At 38.6% G+C, this 19,596-nt stretch overlaps 1 long non-coding RNA gene across 3 annotated transcripts in view; it reads right to left on the reverse strand.

The window, feature by feature from the left end:
- LOC120527922 overlaps nucleotides 1-19,596 on the reverse strand; it is a 47,904-nt gene that overhangs the window by 15,110 nt on the left and 13,198 nt on the right. For all 3 annotated transcript variants that reach the window (XR_005633435.1, XR_005633433.1, XR_005633434.1), the window contains exon 2: nucleotides 17,874-17,916. This is a non-coding gene — a long non-coding RNA (uncharacterized LOC120527922). The remainder of the gene's footprint in view (nucleotides 1-17,873; nucleotides 17,917-19,596) is intronic.

The raw sequence follows: 19,596 nt of genomic DNA on the forward strand, positions 1-19,596 counted from the left end.
GAGCTTATTAAATATCTCTGGTAGCATCAAATTTTTGACATTGTCATTTTTAGATATGCCTCCTTATTTTGTTTCGTGGATTGCTGTGTTAAGGTGGGCACGTGTATTATGATCTCCATTGGCTTTTGCTTCCCATTTCTCAACAACATCCATGACCTCTGCAGACAGACATTTTGAATTTCTTGATCTTTTTGTTCTGGATATTTTTGTTGTCACTGACTTTTGTCCAAAGTTCTTCTGGCATTCTGGCTTCCAGGTTTAAACCATTAAATCTGTTCTTTACATCAACATATTCCCACACAGCACGTTCTGTCTCTTCCTATTGAACAGAAGGGTTGGGGTACCAGTTGGTAAACCCCATTAAATAATAATGGTGAAAGAAGGGAAAACAAATGGCACACTAGGGTACAAAAGGTAACTGTTATTTAGCCACTCAAAACAAAGATGTGGGATTGATCCTTCCAGCTTACTCACTGGTCCTGTTATGAATATCGCCTTCCAGTGTTTCTGTGAAATTTTAACCCAGGAGGGGTGGAAGCCACAGGAAGGAAACAAAAGCAGAGTCATATCATCTGACTGGTGCGTGTAGGAACTGTGAATGGAAAAGCAAGAGGTAATTCAAAAGTGACTAGTTAGCATTTTAACACTAAACCCCCCCCCTAAAAAATGATTTCCTTTGATTACCTTATTTTTCCTGACACCTGTGAGGAAACGCATATGGTGTTATCAGTGCAGCAGGTGCCCGCCTTTGTTTTGCAAATGTATCATTTAGAAGCGCTGAACCTGCACTTGCCAATCCCTCATTTAGTCAGCCGTTTGTCCCACCTGACACTTAAACTCTGTTTGGCACCTCCTGCTCGAATCCTTTCACTTACAGCTCAACTCTGCATTGAAGATTTTATATGGCAAAGACTTGTAAGGACATTTATACAGTAAGTAATGATGTATCATTATTTGAAAATGCATATATTTCACGCCTTCCATGTCTACAATGATCTGTGTAAATGTATGAAAAGCAAGAAATGTTAGATATTGTAGACACAAAGAAAATGTATGTGTTTTATAAATTGACCATCGTGCTTCTGTGACGTCAACCGTCATACAGCCATAAATTGTTTAGCATTAACTTTTCAGTAGGTCTGTTTGTTGCAAGACATGTATTTATTACATGCAGTATGACTGCTTGAAAGTGAAACACACACACACATCTGCATGCAAATGTCGTTATTTGGGGACGCTATTTGGACTTCACAGTCACAGTAAGGACGCAAGGGTGCTTTTATCCAAGAATAAAATGAATAAATTGTTCAAATGACTTCTTAATGTGAAGCAGGGTTAGAACGTGACATGATCTCAATATATACTCTATAAATGTACCACAAAAATGAAAACAAAATAATAACCGTGGCAGATGGGAGGGAGCGTGTATGTGTTTTGTGAGTTTTGCACCAGTATTAGCCAGTGACAGTGATGTGAAGAAGTTGCCTTTTCTTAATAAGGAGTTGCATTGAATGTGGACTTTTCGAGTGTCTTTGCATCTTTATTTCTGAAGAGGGCCTGCATTCTATTGAAAAGCTACAGATCACTTTGCATATAAACCCTTCAGTGGCTACCAGTTGTCTCACAGGGGAGGACTTTCCTAGAATATAGTTATGGAACCATTTCTGGACAAGGGCAGAAGCGTAACCTGACAACTTTTTCACATCGCTGTCACTGGCTAATAGACTGCGGCATCTTTCACAAAACCCCTTCGTGCCATCCTCCGATCTGACACTTTTTTATTCATTCAGAAACGACTCCATATATCAAGCTTATTTCATGTTGAGGCAAATATAACGACACTGAATGTATTTTTAGGGCTGAACTGTTACAAGTATCATAAATTTACATAGACTGTTAGACTCTGATCAAATGCATATTTTTATTTTATGCATGAAAGTGTTTTGTAAATATTATAGCAGTCTATTAGCCAGGAACAGCGATATGAAGTTGTCTGTTACGCTTCAGTGTTGAAGATAAAACGGTTGTATTAGATATGATAAACTCATTTGCTTTATGTCTACATGACATCTACAAAACCTAACAGTTCTTGTTTCACGGATCGTTGTAGACATGGAACACACCTTAAATGTGTTTCAAGTAATGATATATCATTACGTAAGTCTTCTTACAAGTCTTTGCCATATAAAATCTTCTATGCATACTTGACTTGTAAATGAGAGTGTAAGTGGCAGGAGAGGCAAATGGCTGGTTGAATGGGGTATGGGTGGGTGGAGGTTCAGCACTGCTGTTGACACATTTGCAAAACAAAGGCTGTTATTTACAAGCAGTTGCTGCACTGATAAAGAGACGATTTTCCTTGTGTGTGGTTGGGGTAAGTAAGCATTTCAGGGAGAATTAAATTTTTTTCACAGGCGTTGGGAATTCTAGTGTTAAAGAAATACTCCCCTTTTAGATTATAATTGTCCTAGAACTGCTGGCTTCCAACACAATGATTACTGGCAGCATTGAGGCACAAAGCAATATAAGTCAATCATTAGAGGCAACACATTGACTCCAAGGCTGGACAACATGATCAAACTGGTGGGGACACCAAATGCTACCACAAAATTATGAGACGAGAAAACAAATCAAAATGATTAATTACAACATCAGAAAAAAAACAATTTTATGGCGATAATAGGCCATTCAGCCCTATTTTGGGGGGTTAACCTTATGTTTGTGCAATATTTACCCTGAAGTTTACAACTATGTTCTCATGTTCATGGTGAATGCATTTTAAAATAACAGTAGCTACTGTGCTAGTTCTTTTCATAATGTATCAACATGGGTGTGCTGGACAGGGTGGATTGGCTTTAACACTTTGGGCAAGAAGTGACCACATCTGCCACACTCTACTCCAGTTCTGAGAGCTGACCCACATGCAGGGTCAACATCTGAGAGTCTCTGGTGGCCATGCCCCCAAGCCATTGGATTCTCTTAGTGTCCTAGCTGCACCTGCTTCCAGCACTGCTCACAAAGTGACTTTTATGGCCAGCTTCTGTAGGTAGCCTTGTGTCATCTGCCAGTGCTCATCCACCTTAGGAATGTGTCCATCTCAGTTTCAGACCTTGGGTGCTACAATAATTTAAATTTCAGTCATGTCATTTTTTAATCTTTGTTTGCTTAACTGCTACTTATAGCTTTGAAGGTATGTTTTCCTTAATATAGTTCTGTCAGTAAAATTGTCCAACTTTTTAGTGTTCTAGTAACTATAACAGAAAATTTTATATGAGAAATTAGTGGATCAATTAAGATCTCAAAATGCAAGATTATTTGAATGTTTAGGGTACTTAAAAAAAAATTAAACACTTTATACAGAAAAACATTTTTTTCAGTTGTTACATTTATATTTGTCGCTTGTATCTAAAGTGACGTACAAAAGCAGTCAACTAATCGAGTAAATATCAGTCTGGGAGACTGTTGAGGAACAGGTGGTATAGGACAAGCTTACAAAATTGATCACCACAAGTGAACCAAAATACAAAGCTAGTCACAATTCTTCAAATGGAGATGGGCAGCTCGTTCCATGAGCTAGGAGCTGCACGTGAGAAGTCTGGATTGAGATTTGAGGCCATGCACAGGTGGAATCGCTAGATGCTATTCATCACCAGACCTCAGTTGTAGAAGGGGTATAAGACCTCACAAGGGTCGCCATATTATTGGTGATGACCCATTGACTACTCTTTAGGCAAGCATCAACAGATTTGACCTTAATCTCTGCTGCTACAGTGAGCCAATGTAATAATCTGAAAAGAGAGTAGTGACATGTGGCCATCTCAGCTGGTTGAATGCTAGATATGCTGCTGCATTTAAAATTGTCTGCAGTGGTTATGTGATCTATGCTGGTACTCTTGCCAGGGGAGAGTTGCAGTAGTCCAGCCATGATAAGACCAAAGCCTGCTGCATACTGCAACAGGAAATGTCTGTTCTTGAGGATGTTTTATATAGTTAATCTGACTGAGAGGCTGTTGTAGCATTGTGAAGAACAGCTATCTTCGATCATCACTCTGAGGTTGCATATGAACTTGGCAGATGTTAGCTATAAGCTGAGCTGAACAGAGAATGGGTGCTGAATACATAGACAATTTAGGATAAGAAGTTCCGTCTTTGTCAGGTTAAGATGGAGGTGGTACCTTTTCATCCAGGTTGCAATATCAGTGAAACATGCAGAGATTATACCTGATATCGTGGTCCTTTGAAAGGAGCAACAGGTACCGGTTTGCATCATCAGAATAGCACTTGTTACCAGACTTGGGTTCATGGATCCTGGGCCAAGTAGAAGTTAGTGTTGTTATAGAGGTTAGGAACACTCACTGCCGCATTGCCGCACCCACCACACGACAAACCAACTCAGGATCCCAGATTAGGACCCAAGTGCCTTCATGCGACCGGTGATACTTCAGCACCACACTAGTTCAGATGGAGTGGAACAGTGTGAGGTTTTTTATGGTGGCTGGAGTGCCAATTCTGCCACCAAACCCCAAACTTTTCCCTGCAGGTTGGAGGGCCAACATGCAGGGATGGATGCAGATTAACCTCATAACCAGGATGGAGCAATTGCAGGTGCCTTGCTCAAGTGCCCAACAGAGCAGAGTCCCTTTCATCATTTACGGGATTCCAACCAGCAATCTTCCAATTGCCAGTGCAGATCCCTAGCCTCAGAGCCACCACTCCGCCCTGTTGTCATAGGGGGCAGCCAAAATGATATGATGATGCCAAAAGCATTCTGCAAGCAGCAGTTAGGAGTCTCCGACCATACTATTTTTTCTGATTTACCCAGAGGCATATACATCACCTGTTTCAGTCTCTGCCTAGATCAACATGATGTTCAGTTAAACAGTTTTCTGAACAATAGGGTGTGTATTAGTTTTCTTTTCTTTTCTGAACAATAGTGTAAACACATGTTCTTTGATTACACAATAGAATTGTTGTCAGCTATTTGAAAATTTGCCTTTTCACTTTATATCCCAGTCTCAAATAAAAGGTGCTTGTTGTCATCTCTTGGCTTTACTGTACATTTATTATGTGTTTTTCCTTAAACACACAGAAATCTCCTTTTCTTTAAAACACCAATTTATACTCAATTACAAATTGATAAGAAACTGTGGGACAGGATGATAGGACCTAGTGAGGAGGTGTATAGAGAGAAGAGAAGGCCATCACTGATCCTTCGGGCACCCCCATGTTTACCTGGTGCATCCTAGACAGCTCTTCTCACCAGAACACATGATAGGATCTGTCCAAGAGGTGGACTCAAACCACCTGATAACAGTCCAAGTGATGCCAAAGTTCGAGAGGGTGGTAAGGAGGATCTGATGATTTGACTGCATTGGGGGAGAAAGAGATACAGTGGTGTGAAAAACTATTTGCCCCCTTCCTGATTTCTTATTCTTTTGCATGTTTGTCACACAAAATGTTTCTGATCATCAAACACATTTAACCATTAGTCAAATATAACACAAGTAAACAAAAAATGCAGTTTTTAAATGATGGTTTTATTATTTAGGGAAAAAAAAATCCAAACCTACATGGCCCTGTGTGAAAAAGTAATTGCCCCTTGTTAAAAATAACCTAACTGTGGTGTATCACACCTGAGTTCAATTTCCGTAGCCACCCCCAGGCCTGATTACTGCCACACCTGTTTCAATCAAGAAATCACTTAAATAGGAGCTGCCTGACACAGAGAAGTAGACCAAAAGCACCTCAAAAGCTAGACATCATGCCAAGATCCAAAGAAATTCAGGAACAAATGAGAACAGAAGTAATTGAGATCTATCAGTCTGGTAAAGGTTATAAAGCCATTTCTAAAGCTTTGGGACTCCAGCGAACCACAGTGGGAGCCATTATCCACAAATGGCAAAAACATGGAACAGAGAATGGGTGCTGAATACATAGACAATTTAGGAGTGGCCGGCCGACCAAAATTACCCCAAGAGCGCAGAGACGACTCATCCAAGAGGTCACAAAAGACCCCAGGACAACATCTAAAGAACTGCAGGCCTCACTTGCCTCAATTAAGGTCAGTGTTCATGACTCCACCATAAGAAAGAGACTGGGCAAAACGGCCTGCATGGCAGATTTCCAAGACGCAAACCACTGTTAAGCAAAAAGAACATTAGGGCTTGTCTCAATTTTGCTAAGAAACATCTCAATGATTGCCAAGACTTTTGGGAAAATACCTTGTGAACTGATGAGACAAAAGTTGAACTTTTTGGAAGGCAAATGTCCCGTTACATCTGGCATAAAAGGAACACAGCATTTCAGAAAAAGAACATCATACCAACAGTAAAATATGGTGGTGGTAGTGTGATGGTCTGGGGTTGTTTTGCTGCTTCAGGACCTGGAAGGCTAGCTGTGATAGATGGAACCATGAATTCTACTGTCTACCAAAAAATCCTGAAGGAGAAAGTCCGGCCATCTGTTCGTCAACTCAAGCTGAAGCGATCTTGGGTGCTGCAACAGGACAATGACCCAAAACACACCAGCAAATCCACCTCTGAATGGCTGAAGAAAAACAAAATGAAGACTTTGGAGTGGCCTAGTCAAAGTCCTGACCTGAATCCAATTGAGATGCTATGGTATAACCTTAAAAAGGCGGTTCATGCTAGAAAACCCTCAAATAAAGCTGAATTACAACAATTCTGCAAAGATGAGTGGGCCAAAATTCCTCCAGAGTGCTGTAAAAGACTCATTGCAAGTTATCGCAAATGCTTGATTGCATTTATTGCTGCTAAGGGTGGCCCAACCAGTTATTAGGTTCAGGGGGCAATTACTTGTTCACACAGGGCCATGTAGGTTTGGATTTTTTTTTCTCCCTAAATAATAAAAACCATCATTTAAAAACTGCATTTTCTGTTTACTTGTGTTATATTTGACTAATGGTTAAATGTGTTTGATGATCAGAAACATTTTGTGTGACAAACATGCAAAAGAATAAGAAATCAGGAAGGGGGCAAATAGTTTTTCACACCACTGTAGTTAGAAGGAGGAGGACAGGTGCCATGTTGGTAGTTCTACCCACCCATATCGCACTGGCTAGAGTAAGTAGAGCCCTCTCAGTGACATAACCCCTTTTGATGCCTCACTGTTTAGGGTCAAGCAGTCTCTTCTGCAGAAGAAATTACTTCATTATAGAGAAGGCACATTCCAGTATTTTGAATAGAAATAGGAGGACAATAATTGAAAGTAATATTTAACTAATCAAATCTGACTATTGAACCTTGAAGAAGAGAGTGATTGATTAGCTTTTGGTGGACTTTGCTTTTTTTTTTTTAAAGGTGCTACTCTGCATCTGTTGATCTTTATATGTCATATAATTAAAAATCCAGTGGTTTGAAGAAATGAAATTTTTACTCCCAGGTCACAAATTGGAGAATACTTCACATGTTTACTGTCCTTCTAAACGAGCATTGGACATATGATTTGAAAAGTTTGAAACCAATCTGCATTTTCATTAATTCATAAGCTGAATACAGTAACACACATTATGAAGAAAAAATGTCTATTTTAAGTAGTAATTTTTTCTAAGCAGGATTTGAGAGCCCCCTAGTGTTTAAATGCAAGATGGTCAGAGCTGATTGCTCCTTTTTCTAAAAGGATTTTCTGTATACCTGAGTTTATCATTCAACCAGGCCAGTGTGTTGTCTCATGAGTAATACTGTGTTGGTTGGGTGGGGATCTGAGTTGGGGGTGACAGTAATGTAACTTGCCTCAGGAAGCATTATTTAATGTACCAACTATGCAGTCAACTGTCATGCTTTTGCTGAAGTGTTTCATTTAATACTACTTTGTTGAGGTTCATATTTAATTCAATGACAAGACTGCTCGTAAAATAAAGTCAAGTCAATTGTAGTGACATGTTTACATAGTACAATGAAATTGGAACAACTGTAAAATAAAATACCATCAAAAGACACAAACAGAAGTGCACATAGCATACATCATGTATATAGGGTGGTCCAGATCTAATTATGCAATTTTCATTATGCTATAACTTATTCAGTTTAATACATAGAGAATTCAAAAAATTTCTTTTTGTTGCCAATAGATGGCAGCACCTGCTATGTATTCCAAAATGGCAAGGAGATGGTTGTCAGTCAAACAGCGGGTGCAATGTGTTCACCTTTTCATAATTGCATAATTAGATCTGGACCACCCTGTATAATCTATACAATATGCAGGTAAAATTCTGTTACAACAAATATCTTTACAACAAAATTGTCATTACAATGAAATATTTTTATGGTCCTGACATTTCCCCATATGACACGAGTCTATAGAAATCTTGTTACTATGAAATACATTCAGCAGATACTTTCGTTACAACGAAGTGCACAAAAGACCTTGAAATGCCTGAATGAATAATCCACAGAGCAGTTAGTTCTGTGGTCGTAGCTCAGTTGTGCACAACGATCCCCAAACAGAAACATTGTAAAAAAAAATTCTTTCTTCGAACTTTCCTCATACTGTTTTTTTTTTTTTTGCTGTTTTTGTTTTCGGTGGTTTTCAGTGATACCCTTTGCTTATTGTTCGTCAACATTTGAAAAACATCCATTGGAATTTAACTCATTGTCACCCTCCTATAGTAACGGCAGACACGAAAAAACGATAACAGTTCATATTAGAAAAAAAAAGTTACATTTTTGTGTCTCTCGATTCCGGCAAAAGAAAAAAAGACGCTGCCAGTGAATTCAAAATTTTGCCATTGACACTGTGAAGAAAAATCTTGGGTTGCAAATGTATGTGAACTGCTGCATTTGAAGACACTGAAAAAGCAGTTTTTATGTGGTTCAGTGATGCTCGTTCAAGAAACATTCCTATTAATGTGGCACTCATTCAAGAAAATGTGAGGTTTCTAAACACTCTTGGGACCTCCTCCAACTGGACAACACACCAAAGAACGTCCCAAAGTGCGATCACCGCGTCTGTGGAAGACTGTTTATCCATTGCCGGGGCAATAGCAAGCTCACAGCTCTGGTATGGCTCTTCACTAAAGCAAACAGAAAAGATCTCGATGGGTGATGCAAGGAACAATGTAAATGCAGGGAATTTCAAATAATAAAGCTGGTTTTGCTAAAGTACTGAGACTCAGCCTCGTATTTTGGGGTGCAAGACAGGGACTTCTAGTGTGACCCCGATCTTTTAGGATTCGCTTCTGTGGTGCTTCACTGCAGTGCTGTGAGCCTGTGGTTGCCCTGCCCTGGCAACGGACAAACAATCTTCCACAGACATGGCCATCGTACTTGGGGACGCACCTCAGTGTTTTTCCCGTTGGATGGGGTGGGATCCCAAAAGAGTTCAGAAACCTCACAATATGAAGAAGAAGAAAAGGATGATTCGGCTTCTGATTGATACCTGTGCTGCCTACAACATGCTTTCACATTTAGATAATGTTCGTGTTGAAATCCTGCCACCCAATTGCACGGCAGTGCTTCAGCCATTGGATTTGGGCATCAAGTGTATTATTGCAAGGAAATGCTGAGAAACATTCTTGTCATCATAACCTGTAGACAGGAGAAGATTAAAATGAACACGAAAGAAGCTCTTGAAATGAATGCAAATGCCTAGGCACAAGTTAAAGAAAGTACTATAGTGACAAATACAGAATCTCGTTACTACGAAATTTTCATTACAACAAAATATTTTTTAGGTCCCTGGCAGTTTGTTGTAATGGAATTGTTGTAACGGAATATAACCTGTATAATTAATTTTTAATATTGTTTGGAATTACATGCTTTTCTTCACGTTCCTTTTCTATATATCAAATATAAATAAAGGTTAAGGTTGAGGTAAGCCACTATGTCTCCTTGCCACACATTTTACAAACAATTTTTAAATCATGTGCAAACATGAGATTGGATTGATGTAAATGTAAATGCAGTAAAGGAACTGATCACCAGAAGGAATTGGGGAGATTCTGACATGAAGCAGCAGATTCTGGCATATTGATTGCAGGGTCTTTTGCTACCCTGACTGACTTGACCAAGAGCTGTGCAGTCTTTGCTAACGAGTTCAAGTCAAGTGCGCAATTCTGCCATCAAGTATAAGATATTAGTGGGTGGATTCTGGTGCAGTGCCAGCTGCTTTGGGGAGCGAATGGCTGCAACTTCTGGCTGGAGCAGGTTAGGCCAGAGACAGACTGTCATTCCAAACAGTGTCGGACTGAGTAATACAGCCACATCTGGGCGGACTGATTAAGATCCAACTTGGAGAAATCTGCCCAGTTGAGGTCCCGAGTGTATTATGGTACCTGGAATGGAAATGGCGTCATTTTGCCTTGAAGTATAAATTATTAATGCGTGGATTCTGGTGAGGTTGGCTGCAATTTCTGACCCAAATTGCTCAAAATAGAGCTGGCCAGTCATTCCAAACAGAGTGGGATATATCTGGGATGACTGATAAGGATCTGGTTTGAGGAAATCTGTCCACGTGTGGCCCGAGTGTATTTGGCTAGCTGGGTTTTTTGGTATTCGAATGCTAAATGAAGTAGAAAAGCTGGTAATACTGAAGTATCATTTTAATTATATTTCTGAAGAAGAGAAACATCTTATTTGTAATCGAGCAACACCAGGCCTAATGCTTTCCCAAACAGTGAGGGCAAGAAGTACTCTTTTTTTTTCCCCAAAGCCTAATCTCTCATAAAGCTTCTTCCCTTCAAGTTGGATCACAGATGTGCACACCACTGCACTTTGGAAGCCATTTGCCTGGGCAAGATCAATGAGATCTCTGCAGAGGACTTTCCCCGGATACCCTTGCCCCTGTATCACATTCAAACAGCCAAGCATTTGAAATCCAAGGCTCCCACCAACTCTTTAAAAGGCAGTGCTGTGATGGTTCCCACTACTTTCCCATTGCACTCTGTTACCCAAAAGCAAGAATCACTGGTTTCCATGTAGGTTTTTTGATATCCAACAGGTCATCTTTTAAGGCTACTTCAGTCCAACACTGATATGCTGTGCGATTCACTGCCAAGACTGTTAAGGCAAGTACTACTGAAGATAACAAAAAGGAGGCAGAATTCAGGAAAAAGAAGCAGAAGACAGAGAGCAGAGCCAACTGTATCCCGGGCTGCTGGAGAGCACATCTGAACAATGTTGAGGAATGTTCATTCTGGCCACTGATTAAAACCTTCAGTTCTTCGTAATCTTTGTCTTCAAATCTTCTAATCCAGTAGTCCTTCATTGTTCAAGATCTAATGTACAGTATAAAACAGTAAAAAGTCACTAACAGAACTTAAAGGACATCTCTTAGACCCTCAATCTCAGTAGAGGTGCTCCAAATGGTTGTATGTTATCCCCACTCCTTTACTCATTACACATCAATGCCTGCACATGCAGACTGGGTAAGAATATTCCGGTTTGTTGAAGACACTGCTCTTGTGGAGCTCTCCACCAAAGTGCAACATGTCTGTGTAGTGACAGCTAGCTTAACTGTTGAAATGGTACCAGCATATCCACTCCAAAACAGACATGCCAACATATACTGTACACAGGCGAAAAAAGGAAATGGGACTTAGTAAAAACAAATCAAGAGACATCTGACTGGTAATATAGCAAGAGTGTGTCATGTGATTTAAAAACTGGAGGTATATGATCATTTTGCTTAGTTGCAGTTGGCACCCTTTCTGCAGTGTTTTATGTAGTAAGTGATTGATTCAGAAAGCATACCTATGTCACAATAAAAGTACAAAGTACAGCTTCAAAACCCTCCTTAATTTTGCAGTATTGCAAAACTGAAAAAGGGGATTTTGAAAAGTGATAAATGTTAAACATGGTAAATGTTTGATAAATTAAGCAAAATTTGAAATTCAAGCCTTCTGAAGTAAGTTATTTAATTATTGCTATACTATTCACAGTGTGGCAACCCACAAAAAGAACTTTTGCTTATTTTTGAATTTAAAGTCAAATTATTATTCATTCACTGTTTTACATCAACTTTGGGAAATGTGATCATATTTCTTGCTAAAGTGTTAAGAAGGATTTTAGACAATTTTATCATGTTGAAAGTGTATGTTTAAACTATTTTAATTGTATTTTACTCGTACTTCTGATCTCTATTAACAGCATGTCTAACCACAAAAACAGGAGATTCTAGTAGGGACAGCAGGCCTAAAGTTAAATTAGACTTCCCTCTGTAAAATGGTCAATTTAGCAAGATAAAAGGTTAGAACTTTACATGTTAATCTGGTCATTTTCTAGATTTTCCACATGCATAAAACTGAAGCTCTTGTCTTGAACCATCGATTATGTTCATGCCTGCACACCTTGTGATCATGTACTTAAATGGTCTGTCAAAATGACATTGGCCAGAGAAAGGCTAGGGTTGTGTCACTTCACCCCTGAAAAGCTTTTGAATGGTTGATCAACTCAGGAAGAGATAGTGAAGAGCCAGGAATTCGGAGAAGGAAAAACATAGCCATCATGATGACACGTGCTGTGAGAGTAACAATGTAAACCCAAATCCACACACTTTGGGAGTGTTGGACAGCTTCATCTATGACAACTCCTGAGATATTCCAGGTTGTATCATTGATATTTCCTCACTCATTTACTTTTTATTTGCTCTCACTTTTTGGCACTTAATATTTTTGAATGTAAAAAACTATAATGAAAGAACAAAAGTATACTACGTGCTCCTCTTACTTTCTTGTTCCTCTGGCTTGCTTCTTAGGGAACAGAGGAAAGAGGAGACATCATCTGATAGAAGAAGTTAAGCACAGTAGTAGTCAGTCTTAGGTGAAGTTGGATTTTCTAAGACCTAGCTGCAGGAGTGTTGGCTGTGGCTTGTGTCTCTTTCGTAACGAAGTCAGTAGAAAAATAAGAGAGCAGAGTGGGAGGAAATCTGTGTGGGTCTGCCTAATAAAGAATCTGGATGTAGGAGCAGAAGTATCTAATGTTTTAGGATATGGTCCCCACCAAACCGCTCCACAGTAAAGAACTGAATGTTGCAAATTTAAGAAATAGCAACAAAGCATAGCATAACACTGCAACCTCTGCTAGGAACTGCAGGTGCGAAGATGAGATGAGACCTAACTTAATATAAAGAGCTCTCCATGTTTGGGACAAAGACACATTTTTCTTTGAATTACTCCTCTGCTTCAGAGTTTACAAATCAAATAATTCAGGCGTGGCTAAAAAGCACATTGCAGACTTTAGTTTAAGGGAATTTGTATACATTTTGCTCACAGCATGTAGAAATTACACTTTTTATACGATCCCCCGATTTCAGGGCACCATAATATATGAGACATCACAATGGTAGGTATATTAAAGCAAGGTATACTTAGTACTTGTTTGCATAACCCATGCATGCAATGACTGCTTGAAGTCTGCAATTCATAGACATCACCAACTCCTGAGTATCTTCTCTGGTGATGCTCTGCCAAATGTCTAACGCAGCCATCTTAAGTTCCTTCTTGTTTGGAGACTTGTCCCCTTAAGTTTTCTTTTCAATATATGGAAGGCATGTTTAATTGGATTTAAAATAGGTGACTGGCTTGTCCATTCAAGAATTTCCCATTTTTTTAGCTTTGAAAAACTCCTTTGTTGCCTTAGCAGTACATTTGGAATCATCTTTTTGTAGGTTGAAGAGCCATCCAAGGAGTTTGATAGATAGATAGATACTTTATTAATCCCAAGAGGAAATTCACAAAGGGGGAATTTATATTTGGAGGAATTTACTGGAGATGTTTCTATATAAGGCACCTCAACATTCATTATGCAACTACCATCAGCAGTTACAGTCATATGAAAAAGTTTGGGACGTTTGGGAACCCCTCTTAATTCTTTGGGGTTTTGTTTATCATTGACTGAGCTTTCAAAGTAGCAAGTTCCTTTTAATATAGGACATGCCTTATGGAACCAGTAGTATTTCAGCAGTGACATTACGTTTATTGGATTAACAGAAAATATGCAATTTGCTTCATAACAAAATTAGACAGGTGGATAAATTTGAGGAACCCAACAGAGATATTACATCAATATTTAGTTGAGCCTCCTTTTGCAAATATAACAGCCTCTAGACGCCTCCTATAGCCTTTGATGAGTGTCTGGATTCTGGATGGAGCTATTTTTGCCCATTCTTCCATACAAAATCTCTCCAGTTCAGTTAAATTTGATGGCTGCTGAGGATGGACAGCCTACTTCGATGATATTCAAGTCAGGGGACAGTGACGGCCATTACAGAACATTGTACTTCTCCTCTGCAGGAATGCCTTTATAGATTTTGAACTGCGTTTTGGGTCATTGTCTTGTTGGAATATCCAACCCCTGCATAACTTCAACTTTGTGACTGATGCTTGAAGTATTTCTTGATATTGGGTTGAATTCATCCAACCCTCGACTTTAACAAGGGCCCCAGTCCCTGAATTAGCCACACAGCCCCCCAGCATGATGGAACCACCACCAAATTTGACAGTAGGTAGCAGGTGCTTTTCTTGGAATGCGGTGTTCTTCTTCCGCCACGTCAAGCGCTTTTTGTTATGACCAAATAACTCAATTTTTGCCTCATCAGGCCAATGCACTTTGTTCCAAAATGAATCTGGCTTGTCTAAATGAGCATTTGCATACAACAAGCGACTCGGTTTGTGGCGTGAGTGCAGAAAGGGCTTATTTCTCATCACATGTTATTTGTGCAAATTGCACTAAATTGTAGAACGATGTACAGATACACCATCTGCAGCAAGATGTTCTTGCAGGTCTTTGGAGGTGATCTGTGGGTTGTCTGTAACCATTCTCACAATCCTGCGCATATGCCGCTCCTGTATTTTTCTTGGCCTGCCAGACCTGCTGGGTTTAACAGCAACTGTGCCTGTTTTTTACAAAAATAAGTTCTCAACTACAGCTTGTTAGACATTCACATAGTCAGTCACTTTATATCATATTAACCAAGGTTGGCTAATCATTTAAGAGACCTTCAGAGGGGAAATTACAAGAAAGTTAGAGATGTCTATATTGTGGTAAGCAGAGCAAAACATACACGTCTTAATTATACTGTGGTAAACAAAGCGAAATGTATACATTTCTAAAACACATTTAGACTCTGAGAGTAAGAAACGCCAATTAGTGGCATCTCTTTGGACCATGAATGGAAACCACAAAAACCGATGTCAGGATTACCTAAATGTACATACATGTAAGACTGCACATGGGCACGCAGTGTCAATAACAGGTTTGAAGTCCAAAACCTTCAGCGATACAACACACTGCCTGCTTGTAGTATTAACCCTTTATGGTATACAGAAAAGCACTTGGTTACAAACAACTTCTTAAACACTTGGTAAACCGATGGCATTGTAACTGATGCCTATTGGATTACGAAATTTCCCAGGTGAAACTGGGCAACACAACTAGTGTATATGTATACACTGCTGTGCACCTTGTAAGGAGTAGCCACTTCATAACAAAATTAGTTTTCTATGTTTTCTTCAAATTTTTATAAAATGCAGTCTGTGGACTCTATATGGCGTAAAGAGATACACCAGGATGCAGCTCGGTGTCAGCTCCACAGTGTCCAGTTATATACACGCATCCTGAGAATGTGCTCTTTAATAACTGAAGCCATAGTAAAACAACCAATACCTCCCTCACACTCATGCAAGAAATATTAAAACAATGAAATATGAGGCTTAATAAAGGGTACTGTTAGCTTGTGTTTAATGTGGCTTACGCTTCTGGATACAAACAACTGAAAAAAAAACTCATTGAACAGCACAATATCAAAGTGGGTTCTGAAAATGGCATGTACTGTACTGTTCAGGTGTGCAGGAGACATTGTCCTTGACATGAGCAGCAGGGGATGAATTACTGGTATTGAAATTCCATAGAGCACTTCCAGCCGTTTTATACTCCTGGAAAATTCCTGTGGCACCAGTAACCCTAACCCTAATTTCATGTACTTTTTCCATTTCCCAGAAGCAAGCAGATACCATTTACTCCCTTGGCAAATTAGGCACAATAAAGCAGGAAGCACTTTATTTATGAGCCTTATTAACTGTCAGCACATATTGGTATGAAATTCAGGTCAATATTATAATATTAGCACTTATCACATTTAAAACCCTTCTGTTTTTACATTTTACTTTAGTCTGTTATGAAATATAATCTATCCACTGCTGGCCATATTTCCAGCCAAATTACAGCTGAAAATATGCCTAGTGGTCCAAGATAATGAATGACGCTGTTGACGACTAGGGGGAGTGTTTGGACTGTAGATGTAGTTTTGCCACTGTTGATGTTTTCCACCTCAAAGTTTAACTTGTATCCATGTTGATCATTATATTGCGGGTATGGGGGGCTGGCTTGGTTTATCCCCTTAGAGCTTTGAGGCAGCCATACATAACAGCCCAAAAACTCGCACACTGACCAATCAAAAGTTTTGCCCACAGAACGCATTCAAAACTACCCCAGTTTGCTGTGAAAACCACACATCTGTCAACGCGGCTTCCAGTCATCGTATCACTATTTCTGTAATGTGCTAATCATTGTATCTTATCTATTATTGTCAAATTGATATTTTCCATGTATATGGATGTTTGGTCTAATCAAAGGAAAAATATTAGCATAATCTTGAAAAAATGAATATAATGCATTTTGAACAATTCAGATTTAAGTAAGGTGGCAGCCATTTGTTTTGATGGCAGAACATCAACTCTGCCAGCTCATTCGCCATTGTACTTTTCTACTTGCACTTTTTCTTTGCTCTCCATTGTAAGTTTTTCTACTTACTACAATTGACTGTGAATTGTAGTTTAGGAATACATACATGATACAGGGCATGACTGATCAGGGTAGGGTGGGTATTATACAATTTAGAATCTGTTTTAAAAGTAGAAAAAATTGTTGTTTCATCAATAGCTGACCTTTTAAAGAATTTTCTTCATTTTGAAGGTTGATCTTATTAAACATTAAAGAATGTTGCCGTAGTTGCAGGTGAACTTTACACTTCTCACTTTAGAAGACTACTAAGGAATCTGTCACATTTGCTAAATGAATCTTGGCCCAGTGTACTAAAGTATAATCATCTATAGCAAATCGGGTTTATTGTATAGAGAGGATGGAAACATTTTTACTTGCATATCTGGCCAACATCCTTCACTTCATAACTTTTTAAATCACTACTTAACATATCATAGCACCAAAGATTCATTGTTATGCACAATGACTGTTTTAGTCCTTTGTTTAGTTTGTGTGGGTGTGTGTGACGAGAGAGCACATCTATATTCAATCTTCTTCAAGTTGAATATCCTCCCCATGAATGATGGATATACATAGATCCTTCTCATTGTAAATCCACATACCTCATAAAATTTCCTTGCATCATACCGGAAAGCAAATGTGCTTAACATTACAGTCTGGTAATCATTATCTGAGGCAAACTCTAAAACAGTTTTACAGAGAGCTCTTCCGATTCCTTGACATTGATTTTCCTTTTTCACATACATACGCTTCAGCTCTATGGCATCAATCAATTCATTTGATGGCACAGCTGCAACTGTGCCAACTACTTTGCCATTGTACTCTGCCACCCAGAAGCATGAATCCTTGGCTTCCATGTAGGTTTTCCTAATATCCAGCATATCACTGTTTAAAGCACTTTCAATTCGTGTATTGTAATACACAATAATGATATAATTCAACAATGACAACATCAGAAAGATGGACAAAAATGGCAAAATAAATGATTGGAACATGAGGTATAGCAGGCATGATACAGAAATGAAGGTGAGCTGTATGAATGGCTTTGAAAGCACATAAAAAAAGCTGTTTGGCCAATGACTACTGATGCCGCTGACAAACAATTGCCTCACAGTGTCATAATCCTCATTTTCATACCTTCGAATCTGAAAGGCTGACATTCCTTCTTTCCAAGACCTATCTGAAGAGAAATAAGAAAAACATGAAAATTAAAACGTGTGTCAGAATATGCTTAGAAATTACTTGCATTTTAAAATGTATGCATTCTGAAAAAGATTATGGGAGTAAAAGGCTAAGCATGGTTCTGAAGTTGCTCTGGAAACTCGAGTTTCTTTCTATCTTTCCAAAGATTTGCAGGAGAGCTTGCTCAGTGGTTCTGAATGATGTGCACCCAGTAATACACTGGTGGTGTCCTGGACCTGAGCCTGCTGGGATTATCCCCCCTTGACTGTATATTGGAATGAAGAGACTTGGAATATTGAATTAACATAGGGGACATTTTCATTAACCAAAATCTAATTTTAAAGCTCATAATTCAGTTTAGCATTGTACAGGTATGTCCAATTTGAATATTTAAGTATTTTAATTTTAAAGTCATTTTTGTTTTGTGCTCTTTGTGACAATCTTTACCCTAACCATGTCAGTGAGCCTATAATTTATTATTATTATTTTATTTATTTATTTATTTTTTAACTCTTTCAGTGAACTTATCTGATTAAAATTAAGTGTCTGGTCACAACTATATTCATTTTTTTTTGGACTTAAAATTTTATTCATCACCAAAAATAGCAAAGATTATCCCAAACCCATACATCTGCGATCATAAATTAGCATCCTGTACACTGGGTGGACCCAAGCCAGTCCTGGAACCCCATATGGGGTGAGGGTGGTTTGAGGAAGGATTTTAAACATTTTCACTTTAACTTTTGCTGTGTGAATTAGTTCATTTCTTACAATTCACACCAACCATTTTGTATTTCAACGCTTCTCAAAGGAATAAAAATTAGTAGTTTTGAATGAATCTATTGTGGTAATTAGTCAATCGTCATTTATTGATGCGGATTGTTATTTTTAGTTTTGTTTTGAGTCTCTATTCATAAATAAATGGAGCTTAAGATCCCAATAATGGCGGATATTCCACATGCAGTGCATTTACTTTGCAATAACATTTATAAATGCTGATTCAACTCAGAAGCATGAAGGTGAGAAACAGTAAAGAGCTTCTATGCAACACTGGATACAAATAACTTCTGCACAGAACACTAAAACAGACAAATACAGGATATACAAAGAATTTAAATAAAATAAGACAATAAACCAGAGTAAATAAATTACTAGAAGTATGTCTTAAACAAATAACATAATTTGAGATATAACACACAAACAAATTATAATCAGCCTAAGGTCAGAGAGGTAAATTGGAAAAAAGATGTGCAAGTTATATGCCATCCTGAACAGATGAGATTTAGTCTCTCTGTTATAATAAAATAAAAAATAAAAAAAATCTTTGGATGAGATGTGACTTTTGGAAGGAAGTTTCGCGAGATGGAGACTTTTAACATAAGATTCTTTCAAGTCACGCCCTACTTACTATTTTCAAACAAGACCACTGTTATCAGGGGCATTCAGGCACTTAGCCTGGACAGACAACAATCCATTAAAGGGCTTACTTATGAACACACATACATACGCACACTTACGAAGCTGTATTAAAAATTGGTCTAACAATTCTAAAATGTAAAATTTTAACAGGCGAGATCTTGATATACCATTTGTATTAAAATGTTTACAGTTTCCCGTGAGAATAGCTTGTGCTATGACAATTAACAATTCACAGGCACAAACATTCAAAAAAGTTGGT

This window comes from Polypterus senegalus, chromosome 4 (assembly GCF_016835505.1).
Source record: "Polypterus senegalus isolate Bchr_013 chromosome 4, ASM1683550v1, whole genome shotgun sequence".
Taxonomy (NCBI): Eukaryota; Metazoa; Chordata; class Cladistia; order Polypteriformes; family Polypteridae; genus Polypterus; species Polypterus senegalus.